General features: G+C 40.0%; 1 long non-coding RNA gene across 1 annotated transcript; it reads right to left on the minus strand.

Moving 5' to 3' along the window:
* Positions 1-381: 381 nt before the first annotated feature.
* On the minus strand, positions 382-1,514 carry LOC138922554 (uncharacterized). The gene is made up of 3 exons (XR_011435680.1): positions 1,370-1,514; positions 1,039-1,117; positions 382-785 (listed from the first exon to the last, which is right to left on the minus strand). It is a non-coding gene; the product is annotated as an uncharacterized lncRNA (long non-coding RNA).
* Positions 1,515-8,906: the final 7,392 nt, after the last annotated feature.

The raw sequence follows: 8,906 nt of genomic DNA on the forward strand, positions 1-8,906 counted from the left end.
TCTCTATCTATATCTATTGGTCTGTTTCTCTGGAGAACACTGAGTAATAACTACTATTTCCTAATTATTAGTATATGAGACTTCAAAAGTTTTACTTTATTTTTGTAATTAAATGACAAATCCTTTCTTGATTTGGTTCAAGACTTAATGCTTAATTTGATATGGCCACCTGGGCTTCAGTTGCTGAACCATGAAAAAGATTTCAGCCATGAAATGTAATTCTTTTACCAATATGCCTCCCATTGTTCCAGATAAAATCTAAATTAACTTTGTATCTAGTTTCTGAAATAAGATTTCATCAGAAGTCATCAAACTGACCAAGAGGAAAGATGAGCACAATTAATCTTTCCACTCTCCATGATGCCAAAGCCAATGTGAAATTTAGGAAAAGAGCATAACCTAGTAATTTCACTCAAAATCACATTAACACTAAGATTTATTTTTAAAAATATTTTTAAATTACTTATAAATAAATTTAACAGAAGTAACACGAAATCATTTTCTTTGGGTGGAAAAAAACCCATCAAACATTGCAGCTAATGGAATATTTGAATTGACCCTGCCCCACCTTCAATTCCTGGTTCCTTTCCAAAGACAATCATGATTTTCAGTTCAGTGTGTACCTTTCTGACCTTTTTTCTAAGCATTTACATTCATAAAGCTGTACCTGTGGAAATACTGCAAATCTTAAGTTCCAGAATCTGTAGACAAACTGCCTGGGTTTGAATCCTAGCTGTGTGCCTTTAGGCAAGACACTCAGCTTCTCCATGTCCCAGTTTTCAAATCTGTAATATGGAAATAACAGTAGTACCCAATTTGTGGGGTTGTTTTGAGGATCAAATGACTTCATCTATGCAGCTCTTAGAACAATGTATGGCACATAGTAAGCACTATAAAGTATTACCTATGATCATTTTCACCTCCCCTCTTTTTTTTTTAATCAAATGGCATCCTACTGTACTTTATTTTGTAAAATTGTTTGTTTAACCCGTTCATGTATTTTGGAAATATTTCCATAAAATTACAGATAAAACTTACCTCTTTTTAACTTCTTCCACATCTGAGATTTCCACAAGTCTCATTTTCCACATAATGATTTCAAACAGCTCCTTAGTACCTAGAAAAAATATCTACATTTACTCAAAGAATTTATCCTTTTTTTTATATGATTCAGTGAACTGAAGTATCTGGGAAAAAAAAGTGGTAAACTAAAGGCATTATGGAAATATTTGTACAGATGTCTTCACTGGATATCAGATGGGGAAGGAGATAAGCCCCTCCCATCACCTGGAACATATCTGTTACCACCTTTAGTAGCGTCCATTCGTCTTTGAGTCTTGGCTTGCATTTACTAAAGATGGTGACTCACCAGAGATGCAAGCAGTCGTTGGCAACGTTACCATACTCTGGCTGTCCTATTTCTCCCTTCTTCCAGTAACTTGAGATGCTATCTCACCACCTTGAAGGAAGCTGCATGTGTGTCTAAAGAGAGGCAAGGAGAGACGAATGAATGGCATGAGTGAAGCGGATGTTTACATTGCGCATCTGCTTCCTTTTGAAGTTCCCTTGCGAGGGCATGTCCTCCTTTGGACCCAAAAAGGATCAGGAACTGCTACCACCACATCTCATGCTGTTGGCATCCTTCCCCAGAGGAAGTGAAAGGGCAATCGGAGAGGGGTAAAGGGAGAATGAGTGAGGGCGCTTCTCCAATCTTCCCAACATTACCCTCAGGCTGCTCCTTAAGTGGACTCCCTTGTAGACACAGGGCCTGGCACAAAGCTGGCGTTCAGCAAATGTTTGCTCATTAAAGGAATGAATCCATTAAACTTTTACTTGCCACAGCAGGACAAAGCATATTTCACATTTTAAAAAAGTGGGGGAGGGGGTTCTGTAATATCAACATCTATTTATGTCTCTCTCTTCCCCCCTCTCTTAGATCCTCACCCTGTTGCATGAGGTCTTAGGAGTAGAAACAGAATCTTATCTATCTTTGTGTCTCTGGCCCAAGGATAGTATCTGTTCGTAAATATGAATGAATGGATGAATGAATTTAGCTAAATTAGGTATGTCCTAAAGCAACGCTTACTCTTTAGATTAGTTCCAGAAACACAAACGCCCAGAGGGGGCTCCAAAGGGCATGCCACCTGAAGTAAAGATCACTCCAGCTTCTTTCAGGGCAAACCCACCTTTATGAGACTGGGTCGGAACTAGTCAGCTTGTGAATCTTTTAGGAAGTGGGGAACCAAGGCAGATGTGCCGGGGCATTTTGACATTTTGCCATCCACAAAGCTGGGAAGTACCCCTCATTCTTAACCAGATGGTATACGAGCTAATGTTTCTTCCCAGTCACATGTCTGAGCTGATGCAATTGTGTTCCAGAGGTTATAAGAGAAAAGTTGTTGGCAATCACATCTGAAAGAGCCAATGCCTTGTTTCTGTTTATGTGGCAAAGGTTTTCACAACAATCAGCCTTCTCAAGAACTATACACACAGCTTGCCTGACCAGGCCCCAGTGGGAGACAGGGCACAAGCCATGGTCAGGCAGAAAACACTGTTTGCACTCTGAGAATAACATCACAGTCAGCACACTCGCCAGGGTGCACAGAGGATGACAAACATATACTGTGCCTTGAAAGAAGAACAGAAATCTGAGTCCTGGTGAGAGTATTCAAGTGGATCCCAAAGCTAAATGAATGGTGTGTTTCATCATTCAAAAGTAGCTAGTAAAGGAATAGGATGGAACATTCCAGGGGGCCCAGCAAGGATATTGAACTTTTCATTTCTACAAATGGTACTATAAATGTGTCAGTTACGAGTCAGGATGAAATAAAATGGTGTACTATCAGATGATTGCTTCCTTTGCGTACCACACCTTGCAGGTTCACATTTATCCAACTCAGTTGGCAGAAAGGAAGCCAGCAGCAGATTATGGGATCCAAAACCAACCCATAAACAAGATCTCAGTCCCCAGAGAATCCTGGGAAGGACAAGGCTCATCTGATTTGTTCGGGCAGAAAACAAGGCAACTCCAAGAAAGGAAAGGAGCCAAAAGAGCATTTTTCAAATGAATTCCCCTGCTTCCATTCCTAGGAGCATAGACTTTTACTTTCCTGGTGAGATCACAAGAACTGAGTGTGTAAACTCCAAACTCTTAGGCATTGATTCTTCAGAGGACGTTACAAACACCAGCCCCATTTCATTCTGGATGTGGTATTTAAACTAATGACATTCAAAATTTTTCTCCAAACTGGCTTCATTTCTGAACATGAACTTTGCAGTCACCAGGACTGCGCTTGCAGTTAAGTTCAGCCTTATCATGCTGAAATGAACCATGTACTGTGAACTTCACATAAAGAAGAGAGAATTTCACAAAAGTCTTACCGATTTTTAGGCCTTAGATAAAGTATGGCCCTAGGCTACTCAAAAGTCATACTCTTTATTTGTCCCCTCATACAAAGCAGGGCCTAAATTTATGGGGCTCTGAAAATGGGTTTCTTACTTGGGCATCCACCAGGACGTTGAAGCAGCCAAAATATAACTCATGGGAGAGAGTCAGTCAGACACCCTCTCTGGAAGTTCTCAGTCTTTCTGGAACATTTCTCACAAAAATGTGAAAACTTTGTTCACAACAGCCCCCTTGCAACCACATGGAGCAGGTACATATTCGAACTATGTACTCAAGAATACAATATATAGAACTTCGTCCCTTTTCTATAACCCAACTCAATCTCTATTCTGAACTTGCATTTCCCTTTGCGATGGATGTAAAATGGCTCCAAATTCTTTGTAGCTCCTCACATCAAGAAGTGAAATCTATTTGCCCACCCCTTGAAGCTGGACTGGGCCTGTGACTTGCTTTGACCAACAGAATGCAGTAGAAATGCCACGTGACTTCTGAGCCTGGCCTTAAGAGGCACCCCAGCTTCTGCTTTTATCCTCTTGGAAAGCTTCCATCATTGTGCAAAGAAAACCAGGATGAAAGACTTGTGGAGAAAGAGGCCCAGCCATCCCACCTGAGGCACCAGACGTGTGAGTGAGGCCATCTTGGGTGGTCCAGCCCTCGGCAATCCCCGGATAACTGCAGCTGCATGAGCAACCCCAGGCAAGCATGACAGAAGAGCCACTCCAGCTGAGCCCTGACACAGCATTGCCTTCCCATAGAAACTGTGAGCAAATGAATGATGGTTTTTTGAGCCATTAACTTTTAGGTTGATTTGTTATGCAGCCATGGATAACTGATACACCCCTGGTGGTTGATAACGTAATCTTAGTCAATTCCAGAAAAGTGAGTTTGGTTTTTAATCAATTCAGAATTTCCTCATCCATGGCCTTCTCCTTGAGGTGGCATCTGAAGTTTCACACAGCTCCTATATCTAAGATCTGAACAATGTATTTAATAAGCTCAAGCCATTATATAAAACTCTACATCCAACAGAGAATACACTTTCTTTTCAAGAACAAATGAAAAATTTACAAAAATACTTCATGCGTTAGGTCAAATGACAGTCCAAATAATTCTGAAGGATTGCTCTGCAAACTAAATTATCTTCCTATGATACAATAAATTTAGCAGTCAGCAACCAAAAGATAGCTTTTTTAAGTCCCATATGTTTAGAAACTGAAGATATTACTAAATATAAGGATTTCAAGTGATAATGGAAACACTATATGCCAAAATCTATGAGATTCACTTATGCAATACTTAGAAGGAAATTTATAGCTTTAAATAAATTTTTAGGAAATAAGAAATATTAAAATGAATTATCTAGATCTTTAAGCTAGTTTGGTTTGTGCTTTCTGGAAGATGCAATCAAAACTATACTCATGATGCTGGGCCCTTAGTTTTTATAAAGGTTGTCATCCCGGATCCCATCCTTGATTGATTTTGAAAGTCTACAGATCTTCTCTTATACAACTACAGAGAATATCTGAATGTCAGGCCAGGCAAAATTTTAGGTATTGAATTCTCTCCTGCTCAGCTTTTTGAAAAATTTCAGCTTTATTGAGGCATAATTGACATATAAAATGGTAAGATATTTAAAATATCCATCCTGGTGATTTGATATATGTAGACATTGGGAAAGGATTGCCTCCATCTAGTTAATTACCACATCCATCAGGCTCCTGCTCAACTTTGATCAAAAGTCCAACTGAAGAAAATATGCAAGGAATCCATCTTGAAGGACGTAGTTACTCCAGGTCTTTAGATAGCTCACTTTGATTCCCTGGATTATCACAGAGTTGCATAGGAAATCTATTGTCTTCCTTCACATGACCTTTCTGAATTGTGTATACTGTTATACCTTTGGTTTACATGGAAGAATGGTAGAAGAAAATACAGATAGAACCTACTATTGTGTTTATTGAGGAATGTTGTTAAAGATGTCCCTGTGTCACTTGATGCCCACATATGAAAACCCATACAAATGTCTTATAGACCTAAATAACAAGAAAAGGTTTCTTTTTCCTAAGAAACTGAGTTGTTATTGTTTCGATGGAATATGAAGTTTTAACCCATCACGTTTCTCTTTTTAAGCAGCTCAAAAAAAATATTTGCAGTCCACTTTTAATAACCATACACTTACTCTGTGACCTATAAATCTATATGCTCTCCTAGCTTTAAACCTTTTGTTTTTTAAATTTCCATTAGCATAACGTCAAAATTCTTGTAAATTATCTCGATTCCATTATAGAATGAAGTAGGGAAGTATAAATTAAAAATACAAAAAAATTGATATTTCGGGGAATCCTTGAACTAGAATGTAATCTTCATATAATGCCATCCATATGGTCTTTCAAGCTAGCAAGTTATATCTGACAGTTAGTTTTCACTCCACTTAGTGCTTTTTGGTTTTCAGGACAAGAATATTATCCACCAAGGTGTCTTATCTGACTGGTCTCAGGCTCTTTAGAGGCTGTCAGTGGGGTGAATGACAGGCATCTTAACATCAGGTGTTTCTTGCAACCTCTGTGAACATTTGATCAGGGGTAACCTGAGGGGGAGCTGGGAAGGAAGATAGCTCTCCCCGGGGGGCCCATGCCCCTCCCCCACCTACACTGGATAGCTCTTTTGCACATAGCAATCCTCCTTCTCCGGGTGTCAGAATGTTCTTAATCTTATTATAAATCAGATCATTTTGATAACTGCTCCTCTCAAGGAAAATGAGATTCACCAAATTTAGATAAGTCAAACCGGAATTACTCTTTCTAGACAGACACTTAACGGTGTTAGAGTGTGATTTAAAGTCTTATAATTGTATAGAATCTCTCACAAGAAAAGTATTGGACTTTCTGTGCTTTGTTTTGTTTTTAAATGTGTGAAAGTTCACTTCCACTGCTTAAAAATAACAAAAACATTTTGGTGTCTCCTCCTGACTTCCTGGGCCCGAAATATAGAAGCTAGTTCCTTTCCTCTCTCTCCTTTTTATTAGTCACTAAATCACAAAATTTCCTGGAGAAATCTTTGATGTTTCTTGACTTAACGGATTTGGAGTGGCAGGAGGAGGGCGTTACAGACAGGAAGAAGAGCAAAGGCGTATGGGGGACTCGGGACGGTCCCCTGAGAACACTGTGCCAGTGGTGTGGGGAACATTAAAAAGGCATGTTTAGCAAGTTAAAATAACAATGAGATACCACTCCACACCTATTAGAATGGTCAAACTGCAGAACACTGTCAACACCTAAAGCTGGTGAGGATGTGGAGCAACAGGAGCTGTCATTCATTGCTGGTGGGGATGCAAAATGGTACAGCCACTTTGGAAGACAGTTTGGCAGTTTCTCACAAAACTAAACACACCGTTACCATTACAATCCAGCAATTATGATCCTTGGTATGTACCTAAAGGAGTGGAAAACATGTCCAAACAAAAACCTGCAGATGGATGTTTATAGCAGCTTTATTTATAATTGCCAAAATCTGGAACCAACCAAGATGTCCTTTGGTAGGTGAATGGATAAATAAACTGTGGTACATCCAGGCAATGGAATTTATTTAGCACTAAAAGTAAATGAGCTACCAAGCCATGAAAAGACACGGAAGAACCTCATATGCATATTACTAAGTGAAAGAAGCCAATCTGAAAGGCTGCATACTGCATGATTCCAACTATATGACACGTGGAACAGGCAGAACTACGGAGGCCGTAAAAAGATCGGTGGCAGCCAGGTTTGAGGGGAGGGATGAATAGGTGGAGCACAGAGGATTTTTAGGCAGTGAAAATACTCTATATGATACTATAATGATGGATACATGTCATCATACATCTGTCCAACTCATAGAATGTACACCAAGAGTGAACCCGAATGTAAACTATGGACTTTGGGTGATTATGATGTATCACTGTAGGGTCATCCTTGGTAAAAAATGTACCATTCTGGTGAGTGATGTTGATAATAGGGGAAGCCGTGCCTCTGAGCTGGCAGGGGGCATATGGGAAAGCTCCGTACCTTCCTCTCAATTTTACTGTAAACCTAAAACTTCTCTAGAAAAACAATGTCTTTTTACTTTTTAAAAAGGCACATTTGGAAAGCTTCCGGAAAATCCTCTGGAAGGGTACCCAGGAAATGAATGAGGGAACTGGAAAGACAGGTAGGGAGGAAGACTTTTCTCCATATACAGATGTGAATTTTGAGCCATGTGAATGTAATGTCTATTCTAAAAAGAAATAAAATTATTTATTAAATATATTACGATTCCAATTTGGAAGGCCTAAATGCTAAGGAGTTTCTTTTCGCAATACTGAACACATGATTAAAGTGGTATTTACGAAAGGAGGGTCTGGAATCAGAGGACAGGCTAGGGAAGGGCAGGAGGGACTGGAGGCTTCTCTGGACACTTTGAAATCAGAGGCCTAAACTTTTATTTATAGCCCTGGCTAGCGGCTTGCACCTAACAGGCTCTGACATCCGTTGTGGCTGTTATTGCTGTGGTTAATGATGATAACGTCAAGGATGGTAAGGGCTTGTGGTTAATGGTGATGATAATGTGGATGATGGTTGAGAGCTCGTAGTTAATGGTGATGATAATGTTGACGATGGTGAGGGCAGTGAGGGCGATGATACCGTTTGGTATGGTAGGGATGCAGGAAGCTTTCGGAGTCATTCACTCGGAGGTGACAGTGGACATTCATCCTATCTACTCCTCTTTATCCTGCCTTCCATTCTGACAACCATTGCTCAAGGTGAGAGTGCTTATCTTGCTGCTGATTTTCATTTCTTTCTAGTCTATAGGATCCTTTACACAGTGATGTCACCTATCTCCTCCAAAGATCCATCTCTTTCCCAGAATGCCACAGTGAGTCCCAAAGGCTGCTTAAATCAAAACTTCTCACTGGTTGTTTTCCCTCCCTAAACTCTCTTTTCTCCCTTAATACAACACAACAGCCCCTGGCCCTCCACTCCAGTGGGGAAGCTGCCTGTCCTTTAAATGCGGTTATTACAGGAATCCTTGCCCATCCTTTCTGCCAGGCTTTTCATCTCAAAATTCTGCTCAAGCAGCACCTTCACTCAAAAAACATTGTGTCACATACCTTTTTAAATCCTGCCAAAAACAATGAATAAAATAGAGTCTTTGTTACTGAGAAACTCACAAACGGTGGAGGAGCATGAGAACAATCCTTAGTGAACAACCCACTATAGTCCAGAGTGCTTTAAAACCGCCTCCCGTAGGAGCAGAGAGGACAGAGCAGTCAAAGAATAATACAAACACCTTAGGTACATTCAGAATTTTCCAGTTCAAAAAATGCTTTTTAACCCTCACAACAAGACTGTGAGGGGATGCTCTTCCAGTTCTTAACCAGAAAAGTTGAGATCGACAAAATAAGAGTATGAGTTTTGGAGGTGACGGGCTGGGTTTTAAATTCTGGCTCTTCTACTCATTGGGTAAGTTCTTGAGCGAGTTATTAAGC

This window comes from Equus caballus, chromosome 2, assembly GCF_041296265.1.
Source record: "Equus caballus isolate H_3958 breed thoroughbred chromosome 2, TB-T2T, whole genome shotgun sequence".
Classification (NCBI taxonomy): domain Eukaryota; kingdom Metazoa; phylum Chordata; class Mammalia; order Perissodactyla; family Equidae; genus Equus; species Equus caballus.